Consider the following 18,870-nt stretch of genomic DNA (forward strand, 5'->3'; position numbering starts at 1 on the left):
CAGGCAGGGGCTGCAGGTCAGGAGTGAGGGGCACTGGCAGAGCTGTGGGTTGGGAATGAGGGGCAAGGGCAGGGGCAGGGCACTGGCATCCCAGTACTGCTTAGTGCCCCACATCCTGGTGAGCAAAGGGAGCGGGGGCAGCTCTGATTTTTCTATGATTAAAAAAAACCAAAAGCAAATGCCAAAGTGTACAGATATTTAGAATTCATTTTATTATAATGATAGAGGCACTAGTAGGCTTCCAAATTGCTTTAAATTGTAAATATATCAATGAAACCAAATTATATTTATGTGAAAAATATTCATCTTTCATGTTAAGCACTGCATTCTCCACAATCCAGCAAAGAAATTGAAAACTGAGCAACCTATCTGAATTTCAGATATCATATGCAGGTGTTGAAAACTGCTGAGACCCAAAATGTGCCCCACCTGCCTTCATTTTTGGAGACAATCAGATAACCAAAATAAACAAAGACATTTTTCCTTGTGTTCTCTGAGTTACACCCAATTCCACATTTACAGGGAAGGCTCTGAATGTGGCCTCTGAATCCAGATAAGTGGGGAGGGCTGGAATTAACTAGTGCATGTATAACCCTAAGAAACAGTTTTCATTATCCATTTGTCTGCCATTGTAAAACAGGATGCTGAGAAGAACTCGTGGAGGCATCCACCACAAAGGAATGAAAAATGTGAACGGGAGGCTGTATCTCACAGGAAGATTGGTGTGCTACTCTAGACAGTCTCATCAAAATTGATGTTTACCAATGAATGTGGTTGTGAAGGCACGTTAAGGCGGCATACAAGGCTGTCACCTTTTGTTACTTCCACAGTGATCCGTAAAAACAGCATTTCTGTTGTTCCTAAAAGCTGTGCTGTCTTTCTGTTGGAGGTGTACAGACTCTTCAGAAGCAAAGTATAAGCTAGGAATCTTAATATGTGGAGGGAGACATTTGTCGTTTCACTAAAACCAATACTCTTAGAAAGCATATCTTTCATTGTCGCCTGCAGATCTTGTCAGTGTTACATCCAAGAAATCTGATTACTAAGGATACAGCCATACATACTGAAGCAGTATTAGCTGTGTCTAACACCACATGCCCAGCAGACATCCCCAACAATTTCCCTTCACTGACAACAGGCTGGCTAGACTCTAGGCAATTTTTCAGCAAACTCTTAACTGTGAAATCTTATTTTGTCCTCAGTGTTTGTTAATGAGATGAAGAACTGTAAACTCATGAGGAATAAATATTCTTTCCAGAGTAACCCAATCGTTTCCTGTCACTGATTTTTTTTGTTGGCTACTATGACACAAGAAATAAGAGAATAAAGATAGAAATTAACAGAACTAAGCAGCATTACTCAAAGGCATTTCAAACTAATCAAGTTCTCTGCATCACTAAGCAGTCAGTCTGCAAGACTCATTGGGTCTGCTGGACTGTCAAGTGGAAGGGAAGAAAAAAAAAAGATAGTAAAAGCAAAGGCAGACTCAGGGCTTGGACAAATAAACTGTGTTAAAGAAGGGCAGGAACTTACTAGATGTCAGCACCATTCCGCAGTAACTGTCCATCTGCACATTCTTACCCCACAGTATATGAAAGCTAAACCAAGGCAACTTGTCTTTCATAGTCTCTCTAACTGAATGTTAAACTGCCCCAATTCAGTTTTCATTTTCTGTCTGGTAAAAGCATGCAGATGGACAATTTCTCCAAATAAGGGACTTACCACACATCAGCTGCTGCCTTTCAATTTGCTTTAATTGATTTGTTTGTCCATACAATCAGAGATTTAGAAAAAAAAGGTAGAGTGAGGCCCGGAATGGAAAAGTACAATAATTAAATTTATGGCTGAAATTTATTAAAACATAAAATTGATTAAGTATGTACAGACATACTTAATATCTGTACATCAAGTTATGTAAATATAATGTACAATACTGTAAAATAGTACTTATTACTTGCAGACTTGCCACTGCATTGGTGACTGGTTAGGGAATTTTCCAAATTCAGCTAGTAGGCTGAGCCCTCAGTCTGGGCAATGGAAGTTTTAGAACCCTGCATTTGATACGTCTTTCCGGACTGCGTGACCCCAAATTTTCTTTGGCTAAACATTTTTGTAGTCTACAACCTTGTTGGGTTAAATAACTTTGTATTTGACTTCACCGAGACAGCATACGAGACAAACCTTTGTGAAAAGGCCGCAGCTGGAGTACTGCGTCCAGTTTTGGGCTCCACAATTCAAAAAGGATGTGGAGAAGCTTGAGAGAGTCCAGAGGAGAGCCACGCGCATGATCAGAGGTCAGGAAAACAGATCTTACGATGACAGGCTGAGAGCCATGGGACTCTTTAGCCTGGAAAAGCGTAGGCTCAGGGGTGATCTGATGGCCACCTATAAGTTTATCAGGGGTGACCACCAGGATCTGGGGGAACGTTTGTTCACCAGAGCGCCCCAAGGGATGACGAGGTCGAATGGTCACAAACTCCTGCAAGACCGTTTCAGGCTGGACATAAGGAAGAATTTCTTAACTGTCCGAGCCCCCAGGGTCTGGAACAGTGTGCCAGCGGAGGTGGTTCAAGCACCTACATTGAACACCTTCAAGAGTAAATTGGATGCTTATCTTGCTGGGATCCTATGACCCCAGCTGACTTCCTGCCCTTTGGGCAGGGGGCTGGACTCGATGATCTCCCGAGGTCCCTTCCAGCCCTGATGTCTATGAAATCTATGAAAAGACTGTCAAACTGGACAGTTTCTAGTTCACTACCAACTACTTTAGTGGCAGGGGGTCAGACTTGAAGATCTGTTCAGGTCCCTTCCGACCCTCGAAACTATGAAACTTTTTCACATGTGCATATATATAAAAAGCCTTTAGGCTCATCATCATTTGCATGTTACAGGGGTGAATACCTTAACAATTATCTGTGGTTTTTTTAACGCACCATGGTGGAAGATAAGAAATTTAGGAGGAAAAGAGACAAGTGATAAAGTTTATGACAAAACCACAACAGACTTGATTAAGCAAAAATATCATAACACGATGACAAACAGACCAAAATCATTTTTATTTTAAGTAATGAACTGTTGGTATAAAGTGGCGTAAATCTGGGACTGCACTTATTTTTTTTGTCTTGTTTGAATATAGAGTTGTCACTTAATTGATCAGCAGGCATCCAGGTTTTCTGTTTTCCGTGGTAAAATGGAGTAAAAAGCAGATTTCCCCCTTTAACAAAGGAAAATGCATGTGGCAGAAAGCCACCTTGGTTTCTCCCCAAAAATCTCTGCCCTGTGACAATGTGATTAAAATCTCTGCACTGTGACCATTTGATTAGGATGAGCCCAGCACAGGAGTCACACCTCAGCCTCTCTCTTTAGGTAACTTGAGCTGGCTGCATTCCTGAGGGAGGGGGGAAACCTGCTCCCTCTGCCTACGTGACTGGCATCAGCTACCTGGGTGAGGGTTTCTGCCTGGTGTGCTGGAGTCTGCCCGGCAACTAGTGATGTATTTCAAATTGGTTGGCCAGCAGCCAACAGGTGCTGGCCTCCACTGGACCAGGTGAATGAGGTCACAGGGGCTACATAAGTTAGGACTGCCCAGGAGGAGGGGGCAGCCGCCATGCGGGGGACTCAGAGGAGCTTTACCATCTGAAACTGGCTCTCTCCCCCATAACTCATGAGCAAGGAACTGCCTGCCTCCAAAGGGAAACTTCACCAGCCTTTGGAAGATGCTTGTGAGTAAGCTACTCAAGATCTGATTACATATCTAGCTGGCAGTAACTCAGATGCGTGATCAAAAGGCTACCTCAGCCAGACTGTTTGCTCTTTAGGATTTCTAGGATATTGCTCAGTCTTGTACCCTACTTTCACCCTACCCCTGTAATCAATAAAAGTTCTCCTTTGTGACCGGTGTAGGAGACTTAGAGGGGTGGGTCTAAATTATGCCTAAGAGACTCCTTAGGTCTGCGGACTAAGGGAGACTGTACTTTTTGCCCCCAGACTTGGGGAAGTGCCCCAAGTGCCTGTACTGGGTCAAGTACCCATAGGACTTTAGGCCTGTGTTTCCCTGAGGACACAGGGCCGAAAGTGAGTCCATTCTCAGGGTGGTTGCAGCTACGTTACCCCCCAGGCTAGCAAGTGTGATCCAGAAAGGGGTCGGGCCGGATGTAAGGCGCCCCTAGGGAGGCATTCGGAGCCTGGCAGGTGGGAGGGCGCAGGGAGGTGGGCGTCTCAACGCAGGAGCACCCCCTACTGGCCCGCCACAGCGTATTTGTCATATTACCGGAGAAACCCATGGTTTTTGCACTTTTGCAAAGTGCTCTCTGCAGGCTGACAGTTCCAGCCTGCAGAAGGCTGCAGGGAGTAGGAGGAGGACGGTCAGGCAGGGGGCACCATGTGTATGTATATGCACATGGCTGCCAGGCAGCCTGGAGAGCAGCTCTCACAGGTAAGTTGGTGGGGGGGAGGGGTATGGATTAAGCCCCCCATAGGGACGGAGTGAGGGAGGGAGAAAGGAAGGGAGGGAGGGAGTTAGGCAGGGCTGTACTGCATGGCCTCTGCCCAGTCGGGAGGGGTTTGGGATGGGGCTGTAATGCATGGCTGTACCACCCTGGCTGGGAGCAGGACAAGGTCACAGACAGCTTGTCCAGAGGGCTGGGGGTGAGGTCAACTCCCTGCCACTGTGTGCACTCACGGGGGGGGGGGGGGAAGGACCCATGCCCCCAGATCTGTGCACAAGGTGAGGGCAGGCGTGGGCTACTCACTACAAGTTAGGGCTTCCACCCTGTTGCCCTTCCCGGAGCCTCCACAACCCAGCAGGTGTGACCTGGTGCTGCAGGGCACAACGGGGCCACACAAGGAAGTTGCTTGCCACTGCGAGCTCCCTACAGCCCTGGTAAGGCATCCCCTGTCCACACGGTAGCAATGGGGGCAGCAACACACAGTTGTGCCCCTCACTGCTGCTTTGCACACAGAGGATGCATCACCAAGGCACCATGGAGATCACAGCTGAAAGCAGATTTAAAGCACAGCCCTGCTCTGCTCTGCCCTACAGTGCTGGGTCGCACCCTTGGTACTGCAGAGGCCCCAGGGAGGGCAGCAGGGTGGGAGCCTGAGCCTTCAGCAGGCAGCCCACACCCACCCCCACCCCACACACAGATCTGGAGGCATATTTTTGCTTTTTAAATAGTCAATTCAATCAGTTCATGTTACATTGACAGGATTTTCCAAGATTTCCATTTGTAGCTTAACTTCTTCAGGCTGGCAGAAAGAATGGATTTAAATAAAAGGTCTAACCCCAATAAGTATGTGGTACAAAAGAACAAAAACACCCTAACTTAAATCTCCAGCATAAGGTACATGGGCTCATACAGAGCATTTACAAATTCTCAGAACTCAGAACTAATTTGAGGCTGCTGTAAACTACAAGACTAGAGTATGCTAAAACACTTCTCACCTCTTTGCCCACAAGATCAGGAAGGTACAAAAACTGTGGAAAGGCATCTTGGCATTCACCTCAGCTGTTTGCTGCTCTGGTATACCACTTTATGCTTTCAGAAAGCAAACAACACAGAACATAACAAGACCATCTATTTAAAGCATTGCAGTGCTTCATCAAATAAGAAGTGCTATGATAATCCAGGACTAGTCTAATTCTGAAATATAACACTGGAGGAAGATTTCTCAGCCCTTGCTGAAAACTTCCATGTCGTCATTTTGTTTACTTATAACCTGCTGGGAACTGATTTTACTCTTCATGATACTTCCTCACTTGGATGTCTTTGAAAAGGGCAGATTTACAAAGAATTGGATATCTTTAAAATACAGATAATTTTAATTCTGTATAGCACAGACATAAGGAAAGGCAAGACACTTATTAAACTTACCATTTTGATGCCAGTTCAACAGTTTTTTTCTCCATAAAGGATCAAACAAACAGTATAAGCCACCCTGATCTCAGACAATTATTTTTTGGAACTGACAACATCAGCTTCAGTGCTTTATACATTCCCCTGTCCCATTACACCTTCATTCCCATCTGTACTACTCTTCATGGGTCACATCCCAAACTCTGTCAAGCAACCATGCTTTCCTTCCTTTCACTCAAAAATATTCAATTCTTCCACCATATCCAAGAGAAACAAATATATTTAAATATGCACAGATTTTTCTGTGCTAATGTTTCTTCTGGGTATTCCAATAAGTCATTTCTTCTCTCTCTGATTTTAAGTATTTCATGACAGACAGTGTTTATATTTTGCAATTGATATAATGCCAAACATTGTCAGCACTCACAAAACAGCAAGTCTTAGTAAAAGTTAGACTAATGCCTAAGAGATGTCAGAGCACCATGTTTTTCATGCAGTAAGAAAAAAGAATCAGCAATCATCACAAACTCCCACACATGAAAATTCTTACTGATCGCTAGCTTATCAGCGAATATAAGAATTTGCAGAGCTGAAAGTGCTTGTACTGAACTGCCAATCTGTTTTCAATCGTGACAAATCTGGTTAAAATCTTAACTGGTTAACAATCTTAACTGGCATGTTTTTCAGTGACAGATCACATCACCTTATTTCTTGCACATAATCTGTAGTTTTTAAGTGCTATCTTAGCATAAGCAAGCCAGAAGAACTTTTATTCCAGGCTGTTCATTATGTAAGTTTAAATGGTCTCCTGATTTAGCAGTACTTCTGACATTGTTTCAGGACTAAACAGACACACACCTTCAGAGAAGTCTAGCTGTCATTCCCAACCTCCTATATAATTACAGTTCAGTCTTTTCAGTATTTCCCAAACAGTCGAAGTCTAAGATTCCTAACTCAATTTACAAAGTTATTTGTAACAATTAAAAAATAAAAAACCTTTCAAATCCCAAACGGAAGCTAGATGGTGATGCACACTCTGTAAGAAAGCAGTAGTTTCCATGAACTACTCACCTTTTAAAAGAAGATGCAACAAGAGAACATTCTTGTTCACCAAGTAAGAGAGCTGTTCTGCAACAGGCAGGCACATTCAGATCCTCTTATCTGTTAATTCAAACAAACAAACAACCCTATCAGTATAGAAGTTTCATTTAAGCCCTCCTGCTCCAAATGGGATATCAAACTAAAGGTGTACTTTGAAATGTGCAACATCAACCAGTTTAAACAGCCCTTCAAAGGTGCATATGAAATGATCCAATTCTGAAATTCAGGCCTCAAACTTGGTCAAAAGCCAGCCAAGGTTTTTTAACTTTAAGGAATGAAGTCAAGTCTCTTGTCAATATTCTGTGTTAAGCAAGGATCTTTAGCTTTCACTGTCAACAGACTGAAGCCATACACACATGCACCCCAAAACTATGTAATTGGGATACTTGTAAAAGAGTAAGTACTTTGTACTTAACTTACAGCCATCAGAGATCAAAAACAACTTTTTGCCCATTTTAGGCACACTTCACAGACTCAGCTTATAATCTTTTGGTGGTAGTGTCTCTTGGGGCTGCACTATACAACTTTTGTGTCACTTGAATGGTTTGGGAGGCTGCTTCATCCTTTGTATTTATAAAGCTATCTATAAAGCTCAAGGTGCTGGGGGGTGGGGAAAAAAGTGCCATTTACTAAAAAGACTGTAGGACAATTCTGCTAGACACAGACTGAAATGAAAGAAGCTGTCACATTAAAAATAATGACTTGTAAACATATAGACTAGGGATGGATTGAAGAGATTTTGGGGGGCCATACCAATAGCCGATTTTTAAGGAGGTATATCGGCTGATACTGATCCGATTTCCAATATGCAGCTCAGCAGCTTGAAGAACAGTGTTCAGCTGGTAGTCTGTTGTGGTGGAAGAAGCAGGGGAAGGGAAGAGGCATGGGAAGGGTAGAATGAGGCCCCTGCAGTAAGGAAGTGGGGCTGGGGCAGGTGCTGCCCAGTCAGGGCAGGGTGGGGCATGGGATGAGCCATGGCGGTCTGGCACAGAGAGGCATGTGCCCCCAGATTTGTGCAGGGCAGGGCAAGCAGGTTGTCACTGCAGGCTAGGACCGGGACTGCACTGGGGTCTTCCTGATAGGGGAGTTGAGCCAGGCAACACTCAGGACGGGCAGCGCTGGGAGGGGCAACTGGCTGCAGCCACCCTAGAATTTGCCATAGCACCCAACCCTCCCTCCCAGCGCTGCCACTGCCCGCCCCCAGCACAGCCCGGCCCAACCCCCATCAGGAAGACCCCAGCGCAGCCCCAGGCCCAGCCCACCCAGCCCCATGCAATCTGGGGGGCACACACCCCCCGTGAATTCCCAGGAGTGCAGTGGCAGGAGCCACCCCACCCCATGCCCCCTGGACAAGCTGCAGCTCAGCCCCATGCCCCAGCCTGCCCCACCCCGGCTGTGCAGCGTCTGCCCCAGCCCCACTCTCTTCCACACTATGGGGGGGGGGGGGTCTCGATCTGCACCACTCCCCCATGCCCCTTCCCTTCCCCCACAACAGACTTACCAGCTGGACACAGTGCTCCACGCTGTCCTTCTAGCCGCCTACATGCTGAGCTGCAGCTGCACGCATACACAGGGCACTTATTGGACAAAACAGGAGTTGCATCAGACAAAAAAGCTGATTTCCAATGCAGTCAATTTTCTTGATATCAAACCAATATATCAGTGCATCTCTAATACAGATCAAAACTCCAAGTAGCTGTCTAACAAACCTGAGAAACAGGAACTCACCTAAAGCAAACTACTGATGTTGAATGAGCCCCAGAAAAACCATCTCCTAACTTTAGGTAAAAGTTAGTTTATTTATGAAACAGAGAGTCTGTCTCAACTGACAGCTTGCCACTTCAACTTGTTAAGCAGTACAATCAGTACATCACAGGCTGCCAAAGACAGCCTGTGGGTTAGATCTAGCCCACTGCCCTATCATCCAGACCTGGCGCCGCCCGTGGGTCTCTGATCTGAGCAGTGCCAGCAGCACTGAAGGCTGACCCAAGGTGCACGCAGCTTATGGCACTGCACCATACCAGCCCTGTATCCAGCATGTAGGGCCAATCAACAAACCTGAACCACGCTGCAGGACCTAATGAGTTTGACACCTTTGGTATAGCTGGTTTACAAGTGGCTTTGTCCTGGACAAATTATCAGCTCTAGAAAGATGCATGAGCTTGTGGCAGAATACTTAAACCTCCCTGGACATTTCATCATGAACCTCAGCACAGCTGTTTTTGAGCAACGAACTTTAAATACCATCTTGATCATAGAATTGCACAAGTCATCATTCAGAGACTAGATTGTGTTAAATACGGTTTACACTATGGGTTAAGAATCTGTAGTCCCTATTACCCGGATTAGTTTCTGTGATGCCTTTGTCCCTATGAGTAGTTTACTTATTTGCCTCTCCCACCACTGCCCTGCCCCGCTTTTCCTGTCTTTTGTATTCACATCACTGTTTGATAAACTACTCTGTACATGTCTTCATGGCATCTGATAAACTTTTGTGAGCCAGATCTCAGTTTATGAATTTCTGATTTAGTCAGTCTATAAGGTGCATCTCTACCCAACTTTTGTTCTAGACAGACAGGCACAGCACACAGACCACCTGGTATGTGGTGTTAAATAACTACAGGAGAACCATGAAGGCTGCTTGCAGATGCTTTAAAAAAAAACAAAACAAAAAACAAAAAAGACAAAACAAAAAAAGTGCACTTTACTGAAAGACACAGCACGTTACTTCAACCTGGCTCTGCAGCGTCTATATAGATCAGGCACTTCAGTGGAGCTTTTTGGCACTTTAATAGCTGATCCAATCGGGGCTGTCTTGTCTGGGTATACAGTGGGGTCAGCGCAGGAGCACACAGAGTTTAAAGTAAAGCGCCATTTGTTTGTTTTTGTTTATTTGTTTGTTTTTAATGTCTGCAAGCAGCCTTTGTGAATATACAGACTGGTATATATGGAATACCAAACCATAACTACTAAAAGTTTCAGCTGCAACTTGAGTGCAACTGTAATTACGAAAAGGTGATGCATCATATTTCATTTTGATGTAATGACACTGGTTCAACATATAAAATTTAAGCCTCAGGTAGGGAATGGGTCTTTAAAAATGGAGAGAAATACCCAAACAAGGCCCATTAAAAATTTAGACAATGATGGGGAAAAAAATTAAATGAGCTTCTACCGGTTGATACTATACAAATACAGCAGCTAGATGAACTCACAAAACTAACTGAAAGTCCAAAGTTTTTCAAAGACAATAATACAATACATTTGAAACAGAAGATTCCAGGAGCTGAGCAGGCATCTGAATGAAGCAGTGAGAAATATCTCTACTTAGTCTGGTAAATCTTTTTTGTAGTAGACTCTCTTATGAGCCAAAATTTTTCTGTACAGCCATTAAATAGCTTTAATCCACAGGGTTTAATCTTCATGCTATCAGATGTAGAGACTGCTGGTCCAGCTGCAACATTTGGCCTCAGCTCTGCAAAACAGTGCCCAAGAGATTTGCAAGTGTAAGGGTAGATTGGATTGGCTAATACATCATCTTAGAGCACCAATACTTACATTCTCTGGCTGGAACTACCTTAGTCTGACACACCTTTCTGAAAAACTTCGGCTGCTTGCAGACATTAAAAACAAAAAAAAACACCACACACTTTACCAGAAGCAGCAGTGCATTACTTTGACCTGACTCCACAGCTTCTGTATAGATTGGGAGCTTCAGCAGGTCTTTTTGGTGATTCAATCAGCTATTAGATAAAAGCACCAAAAAATACCCACTAAAGCACCAAATCTATACAGACGTCAGGCAAGCTGGGTCCAACTAACACATTGCCTCTTCTGAGAGTGTTGGGCTCAGCGCAGAAGTGCACAGAATTTAAAATAAAGAAACGTTTGGGGGAGAGGGGGTTGTTTTGTTTTTTTAACATCTGCAAACAGCCTTAAGGCTTAGCAGATGGAGATAGAGAGTGGGTGTGGGGGGGGGGAAAGGAAAAAGGCACAGAACTGATTCTTTATACAAAAAATCAAATGCATTTGTTATAGACTTAGCGCTTATTCTTTGCTGTGAGCAGAACACTGGAAGTGGATCTGCTGAAGGGCCTCTCAACTTCTGGAATGCGCTCAAAAGAAGCTTTCAACTCCCACTGTGGTCTTTCAGCTTAGCTGATTTGCAGGGTCTTTCTGAGTACCTAGCAGATAAAACGTTACCAATCCAAGCCAATGAAGAATATACCACTTACATCAGGAAGCTATATACCTATGGAACAGGGATGATTTTTCTTTCCTTTTCCACATATACAGCTTATACCACATGTAAGGACTTCTGTAGCAATGCCCTGAATAGAGGACAGGAACACACATTCCCCGAGCTAGATGGATGGCCCTGAGAAAACCAATTCATATAAGCATGCCCAGGACTCTGAGGATCACTGAGCTTGAGTTTGGAGATGGTCAAGCTGTATTTGAATGTACAGTCCTTGAGAAGAACAGTGAAAGAAACATAAAATTCCCCAATACATACATTTTTTGATCTGTCCACTAAAGGTTACATTACAAGAGGAGCCCTTAGAAGCCCATGATGTGTCTAAACAGATCTCAGCCCACCGTCCACAGATATTCATGCAAGTGTAGGCTGCTATATGACCAAATTGATGCAGGCTCACACTGGTATTTGAAGACTCCTATCTGCCCTCTTAAGCACCTTTTCTGGAAGCTGAACATGCCCATTTACTTCAACCTCTCCTCATATTGGAAGCATTGAGGCAATCCTGACTTTGCCTTTACCCTTAGCATACAGTAGAATCCATATTCTTCCCAAGTTAAGTTCTTTTATATCCAACCCCCTCTCCCTTTCCTTCTCCCTCTCCAATCTGCAAACTCACCAGGATTATATATAGCTGCAGCAAAAGGCTGCATGGGGCCACTGATATGCTCTAGCTGTTAACCGTGGCCCCGATTGGAGAAGCGACACCAACTGAAATCATTTGCACAGGACCACTAAGGAGTTTCAGCTGAGTGGAGAAACAGTGCCCTTCAGAGTAAAGGCCAGAGCAATGAGATGAATTGCTAGTTTTCAATTCAGCAATCTGCATATTACAAAGGTTGTGAACCATCCCCACATGAAAAATCCAGATGCTGCTGTACTAGCTTACATATGGAAAAAGCTTACAGATTTGAATGTACAAGGCAATGCATGGATCAAGACATCTTCTGAATGACACAACTCCAGTAATGAGCTAACTGAAGTCACACTATACTTTTCTTGATATTGCAAGTGATCATTCAAATGCTTTCACAAAGTAGGATGCAAATTTGGAATTCTGCTTTGCACAGATTAGGCTGAGCAGACTGTCCTGCCTCATTTGACTTCATATTTAAATTAGCCAGTCAAAGGATACAACAAATAAGTAGCGTTTCAGCAATCATCTAACATCTGTGACTAACTGAATCAAGTCTACAACACCTTTCCAAATACTATTAAAATGAATACTTTCCAGGCAATCTGGCAGACTAATCAGCATGGCATGATGTAGTGGCAAGGAGTGGTACAAGAACAAGAAGCAGTAGTGCCTAAGGTGTCAGGAACACATACAATAAGGATCCTGAACCTTGTCCTCCTCTTCAAATAGAAGATACAGAAATAAAGAAGTTCTGCATCAGAAAATAAGGCCACTGAGGGATGACTCCAGTTCAGGAAGTCTGAATTATTGATTCACTTATGCTCTGTAGGAAGAGGTCTGTTCAGTCTGTCCACATTCTACAGACATGGTTAATGAATTGCTGAACTAATAATGTAATACTATATGCATCCGTTCCACAGCTGTTCTATTTCTCTAAGCACAGGAATGATCTCACCCTTCTCTGCCTTTTCACATTTAACAGGGCACCATCTGTGAAGATCCAAAAGGACTATCTGAGAATCAAAAGATAGAAACTCCCTAAAAAAAAGCTGCAAACTAGTCCCAACTCTAAAACATTTATATGCCCTATTTTCTCACTCTCTTACACTAAGTGATGTTCCCAGTGAACTTATCAATCCACTCCTGACAAATCCATCACTAAACTCCTTGTTGGAAAGAATGGGGAGAATGGTATCCCTATGCATACTCTGGGTCTTTCCACCAAGTAAGGGAAAAAAGAATCATCTGCAGGGTTATTGAAATGTAACTGCACTCAACATGTACAGACTTTTTCCAGTCCTGTAAATGGGTAGTTGTACGTTGTCATGGAAAGGGAAAGAGACCATCGTGCCCAGTAAACTAAGACAAGCCCTTGCTGTTGCTTGAGGAACTGTCTGAAGTTAATAACAGTGAACAAAACTTCAAATCTGTCTTAAGGAATGGCAGCTTTAATCATCCTCAAATATATTAAAGTTTCTGTATTATATCAGGAGACTTTTCTATGTTGACTTGCAGGTCAAGAACCCCAATAGCTGAAAAATGGTGTGGAGCAAGTCCTGAAATTCCTGCTGTAACTTTCTTCTGATAAGCCAGTTGCCTAAGCAGGATACACCGAAATACCATTACGTGTGCAGCTGCTACTCTCAAGAAATTTATAAACAATCTTTAGAGATGCTGAGCAGCCAAAGGATACCATGAAACCATGAATTTCCTGTGCCTGAGATGTATGGTAAAAGTTAGCATCCTGAGATAGGATCACAGTAAAGAAGGGCTGGAAGGGACTTCTAGTTCAGGTAGGGTCATACCTAACTAAACCACCTCAGCCAAGTGTCTATCCAAGTTGCTCTTAAAAATTTCCAGGGATAGAGAGTCCACAACTTGTCTAGATAATCTGTTCCAATGCTTGACCATCCTCCTAGTCAAAGTTCCTCCTAATCATTTCATAGACATTAGGGCTGGAAGGAACCTCAGAAGATCATCAAGTCCAGCTCCCTGCCCCAGGGGCAGGAAGTCAGCTGGGGTCATAAGATCCCAGCAAGATAAACATCCAACTTTCTCATGAAGGCGTTCAAAGTACGTGTTGAACCACCTCTGATGGCATGCTACTCCAGACCTTGGGGGCTCGGACATTAAAGAAATTCTTCCTTATGTGCATCCTGAAACGGTCTTGCAGGAAGGAGTTCATAGATTTCATAGACATTAGGGCTGGAAGGGACTTCGGGAGATCATCGAGTCCAGCCCCCTGCCCAAAGGGCAGGAAGTCAGCTGGGGTCATAGGATCCCAGCAAGATAAGCATCCAATTTACTCTTGAAGGTGTTCAATGTAGGTGCTTGAACCACCTCCGCTGGCAGACTGTTCCAGACCTTGGGGGCTCGGACAGTAAAGAAATTCTTCCTTATGTCCAGCCTGAAACGGTCTTGCAGGAGTTTGTGACCATTCGACCTCGTCATCCCTTGGGGCGCTCTGGTGAACAGACGTTCCCCCAGATCCTGGTGGTCACCCTTGATAAACTTGTAGGTGGCCATCAGATCACCCCTGAGCCTGCGCTTTTCCAGGCTAAAGAGTCCCATGGCTCTCAGCCTGTCATCATAAGATCTGTTTTCCTGACCTCTGATTATGCGCGTGGCTCTCCTCTGGACTCTCTCAAGCTTCTCCACATCCTTTTTGAATTGTGGAGCCCAAAACTGGACGCAGTATTCCAGCTGTGGCCTCACCAAGGCCGAGTACAAGGGGAGAATGACGTCCCGGGATTTGCTCGAGAAGCATCTATGGATGCACGCCAGCATTTTGGTCGCTTTACTAGCCGCAGCATCGCATTGCAGGCTCATGTTCATCTTGTGGTCAATGATGACCCCCAAGTCTCTTTCTTCTGTAGTGCTAACCAACGTAGCACTGCCGAGCCTATAAGGATGCTGCAGGTTTTTCCTCCCAAGGTGGAGAACCTTGCATTTATCGGTGTTAAACACCATGAGGTTCTCGTCTGCCCATTTGCTGAGCTTGTCCAGGTCAGCCGGGAACACCCGCCTGTCTTCTGGCGTGGATGCTTTGTCCCAAAGTTTGGTGTCATCGGCGAACTTGGCCAGTCCACTCCTGACTCCAATGTCCACATCGTTAATGAAGATGTTGAACAGGATGGGTCCCAGGACAGAGCCTTGAGGGACCCCACTGGTCACAGGGCACCATGATGAGTGACTGCCATCAATCACAACCCTCTGGGTCCGACCACGAAGCCAATTTCCCAGCCAGCGGATCGTGGTGGAGCCAAGGCCACAACTGGCCAGTTTGGCCAAGAGGTGATCATGGGATACCAGATCAAAAGCTTTTTTGAAGTCAAGATATATGACATCAATCTCTTCTCCCTTGTCCAGGTGATAGGTCACCTGGTCATAGAAGGAAATGAGATTGGTCAAACAACACCTACCTGCAACAAACCCATGCTGGCTGTCCCTTAGAATGTTAGCCTGGGCCAGTCCCTCAAGGATGGCCTCCTTAATAAACTTTTCTAAGATCTTCCCCAGGATAGAAGTCAGGCTAATGGGCCTGTAGTTAGCCGGATCCACTCTCCTCCCTTTCTTGAAGATCGGCACCACATTGGCCTTCTTCCAGTCTTCGGGCACTACACCAGAGCGCCAGGAGTTTTCAAAGATCGGTGCCAGGGGCTGGGCTATGACGCTCGCCAGCTCCTTGAGTACCCTGGGGTGCAGATTGTCAGGGCCGGCTGACTTGAAGGTATCCAACTTCTCAAGGTGTTCCTTCACGAGGTCAGCATTGATGGAGGGTAGGGGATCCCCCTCACCCAGATTTCCCTGTCCCATAGCAGGCATGGGCGTCCCGTGTGACTGATGAAAGATTGACGCAAAGTACCTATTTAATAGGTTGGCTTTTTCCTGGGCGTCAGTTGTCAGTTGCCCCATCTGGTTTAGCAGGTGTCCAACATTGCCCTTGCTTTTCCTCCGGCTCCCCACATATCTGAAAAAGGACTTTTTGTTGTCCTTGATGCTTGAAGCTAGTTGGAGTTCAGTTGCAGCCTTGGCTTTCCTGGTTTGCTCCCTGCAGGACCGGACCAGCGCGGAGTAATCCTCCTTGGAGGTGAATCTCGTCCTCCATCCTTTGTAGGCTTTCCTTTTTAGCCACAGTAGGTCCGCTAGGTCTCTGGAGAGCCAGGGGGGCTGCTGTGCCTTCTTGCTGCCTTTCCTCCATGTTGGAATAGATTTAGCTTGTGCACGGAGGATCGCTTCCTTGAGAAGCAACCACTCTTCTTGAACTCCCATCTCCCTGGGGTCATGGTCCCTGAGGGCCTGACCGACTAGCCTCTTGAGCTTGTCAAAGTCGGCTTTTCTGAAGTCAAGGACTTCTGTGTTGCTGACTGACTTGCCAGCTTTACGGCGGATGGTGAAGGTGATCAGCTCGTGGTCGCTGTCACCCAACTTCCCATCAATCACTAGGTCGCCAATTAGGTCATCCCCTGTAGCCAGTACCAGGTCAAGCAGCGCTTTGCCTCTCATTGGCCCACAGACTTCTTGGGTCAGGTAGAGGTCATCCACGCACGAGAGAAAGCTTTGCGACCGCTCAGATTTAGCTGAGTGATCTTCCCACGAGATGTCCGGGTAATTGAAGTCACCCATGACAACCAAGGTCCTGGAGCAAGCGGCCTCAGTCAGTTCCCGGGCGAACTCCTGGTCAAGCTCGGGACTTTGAGTGGGAGGTCTGTAGTAGACTCCCACCGTTGTGTCCCCTGTGCCGAACTCCCCACGAATTTTTACCCAGAGGGTCTCTAGCCATCCATGCCGGTTGCCAACATCAGCTTGCAGGGACATGTAGCTTTCCTTCACATAGAGAGCTACACCCCCGCCCCTTTTGTCAACACGATCCCTCCTGTATAGGGTATAGCCCTCTATACCTGTGGTCCAGTCATGGGTGGAGTCCCACCAGGTCTCCGTTATCCCAATGACATCATATTTCTTTGCACTGAGCAGGAGGACGAGCTCATCCTGCTTGTTGCCCAGGCTCCTGGCATTAGTGTACAGGCAGGCAAGTGTCCCCTTGGGGGCTCTTGCCTTGCCCACAGATTGTGCCAGGGCTGGGGCAGGGGTGAGCTCCCTTAAGTGCCCCCTTAAGTGCCTTGGTCCGCTGGCTTTGCAAGGGCCGTTCAGCGGGCCAGCAGGGGCAGTAGTCCCCCCATCCCCCAGCGGGCTTAGTTTAAAGCCCGGTGGAGCAGGTCAGCCAGCCTGGCTGAGAAGAGCCTCCTCCCCAGGGGAGAGAGGTGGAGGCCATCTCTTCCCAGCAGCTCGCTGCCTCTCTCTCCAAAGAGCAGGCTGTGGTCATGGAAGCCAAAGCCTTCCCGATAACACCAGCGCCGCAGTCTTTGGTTCACCGCATGGATCCTCCTCTCCCTCCTCAGCCCATAGCCCGAGACTGGGACGATCGAGGAAAACACCACCTGAGCTCCCAGACCCCTAAGCCCCGCTCCCAACTCCCTGTAGCGCCTCATGACCTGGCTGGAGGTGCTCCGAGCCGTGTCATTGGTGCCCACATGAATAAGGATGCCCACACAGTCAAATGGGTCGCTAACTGGTTGGAGGGCCGCACCCAGAGGGTGGTAGTGGATGGGTTCTTCTCGACCTGGAAGGACGTTGGCAGTGGGGTTCCGCAGGGCTCGGTCCTCGGGCCCGCACTGTTCAACATCTTCATCAGTGACTTGGATGAGGGGGTAGAAAGCACCCTGTTCAAGTTTGCTGATGACACTAAGATGTGGGGGGATGTGGGTGCACTAGAAGGGTGCAATAGGCTACAAGCTGACCTTGACAGGTTGCAACGGTGGGCGGATGAGAATAGGATGGGGTTTAACACTGATAAGTGCAAGGTGTTGCACATGGGGAGGAAGAACCGGCACCACACTTACAGGTTGGGGAACTCCCCTCTTGCCAGCACGGAGACGGAAAGGGATCTTGGAGTCGTCATTGACTCCACGATGAACATGGGCCAGCAGTGTGGGGAGGTAGTCAAGAAGGCCAACCGTACCCTGTCATGCATCCACAGATGCATCTCGAGCAGGTCCAGGGAGGTGATCCTCCCCCTCTATGCGGCACTGGTCAGGCCGCAGCTGGAGTACTGCGTCCAGTTCTGGGCGCCACACTTCAAGAGGGACGTGGACGATATGGAAAGAGTCCAGAGGAGGGCCACTCGTATGATCAGGGGTCAGCAGGGCAGGCCTTATGAGGAGAGGCTACGGGACCTGAACCTGTTTAGCCTCCACAAGAGAAGGTTAAGGGGAGACCTTGTGGCCTGCTACAAACTGGTCGGGGGGATCAGCAGGTATTGGGGGAGTCCCTGTTCCCCCGTGTGCTGCCAGGAGTGACCAGGAATAACGGTCACAAGCTGGCGGAGGGTAGGTTCAGATTAGATATTAGGAGGCGCTACTTCACAGTCAGGGTGGCTAGGGCCTGGAACCGGCTTCCAGGGGAAGTGGTGCAGGCTCCTAGCCTGGGGATTTTTAAAAGGAAGTTAGATGAGCACCTTGCCGGGGTCATCTGACCCCGGTGCTCTTTCCTGCCAAGGCAGGGGGTCGGACTAGATGATCTACCTAGGTCCCTTCCGACTCTAGCTACTATGAAACTATGAGGAGCATGGGGTAGTGGTCTGTGGGCCGGAGGAGCTGCGGGATCCTCTCCGCGATGTCTCGGATGCAGGCCCCCGGGAAGCAGCAGACTTCCCGGGCTAAGGGGTCGGGGCGGCAGATTGCCCCCTCAGTGCCCCGCAGGATGGAGTCTCCCACAACAAACACCTTACGCTTTGTCTTGGGGAGAGCGGGGCCAGTAGCTGCAGTCGAGTTTAGAACCATTCGACCTTGTTGTCCCTTGGGACGCTCTGGTGAACAAACATTCCCTCAGATCCCGGTGGTCACCCCTGATAAACTTATAGGTGGCCATCAGATCACCCCTGAGCCTGTGCTTTCCCAGGCTGAAGAGTCCCATAGCTCTCAGTCTGTCATCATAATGTCTGTTTTCCTGACCTCTGA

At 46.7% G+C, this 18,870-nt stretch overlaps 1 protein-coding gene across 7 annotated transcripts in view; it reads right to left on the reverse strand.

Annotated features, from left to right (window-relative positions):
• The window catches only part of WASF3 (WASP family member 3), a 137,905-nt gene that overhangs the window by 73,720 nt on the left and 45,315 nt on the right, over positions 1 to 18,870 (reverse strand). For 5 of the 7 annotated variants that reach the window (XM_090028496.1, XM_090028446.1, XM_090028472.1 and 2 more), the window contains exon 2: positions 6,927 to 7,016. The exons of 1 other annotated variant lie outside the window; for it this stretch is intronic. The gene's annotated coding sequence lies outside the window, so the exon portion shown is untranslated. Of the gene's footprint in view, positions 1 to 6,926; positions 7,017 to 8,457; positions 8,476 to 18,870 lie in introns of those variants that run through there. One more of the 7 variants, XM_090028463.1, reaches the window with a different exon arrangement.

Source organism: Crocodylus siamensis, chromosome 1 (assembly GCF_052110815.1).
Source record: "Crocodylus siamensis isolate JL-2025a chromosome 1, ASM5211081v1, whole genome shotgun sequence".
Classification (NCBI taxonomy): domain Eukaryota; kingdom Metazoa; phylum Chordata; order Crocodylia; family Crocodylidae; genus Crocodylus; species Crocodylus siamensis.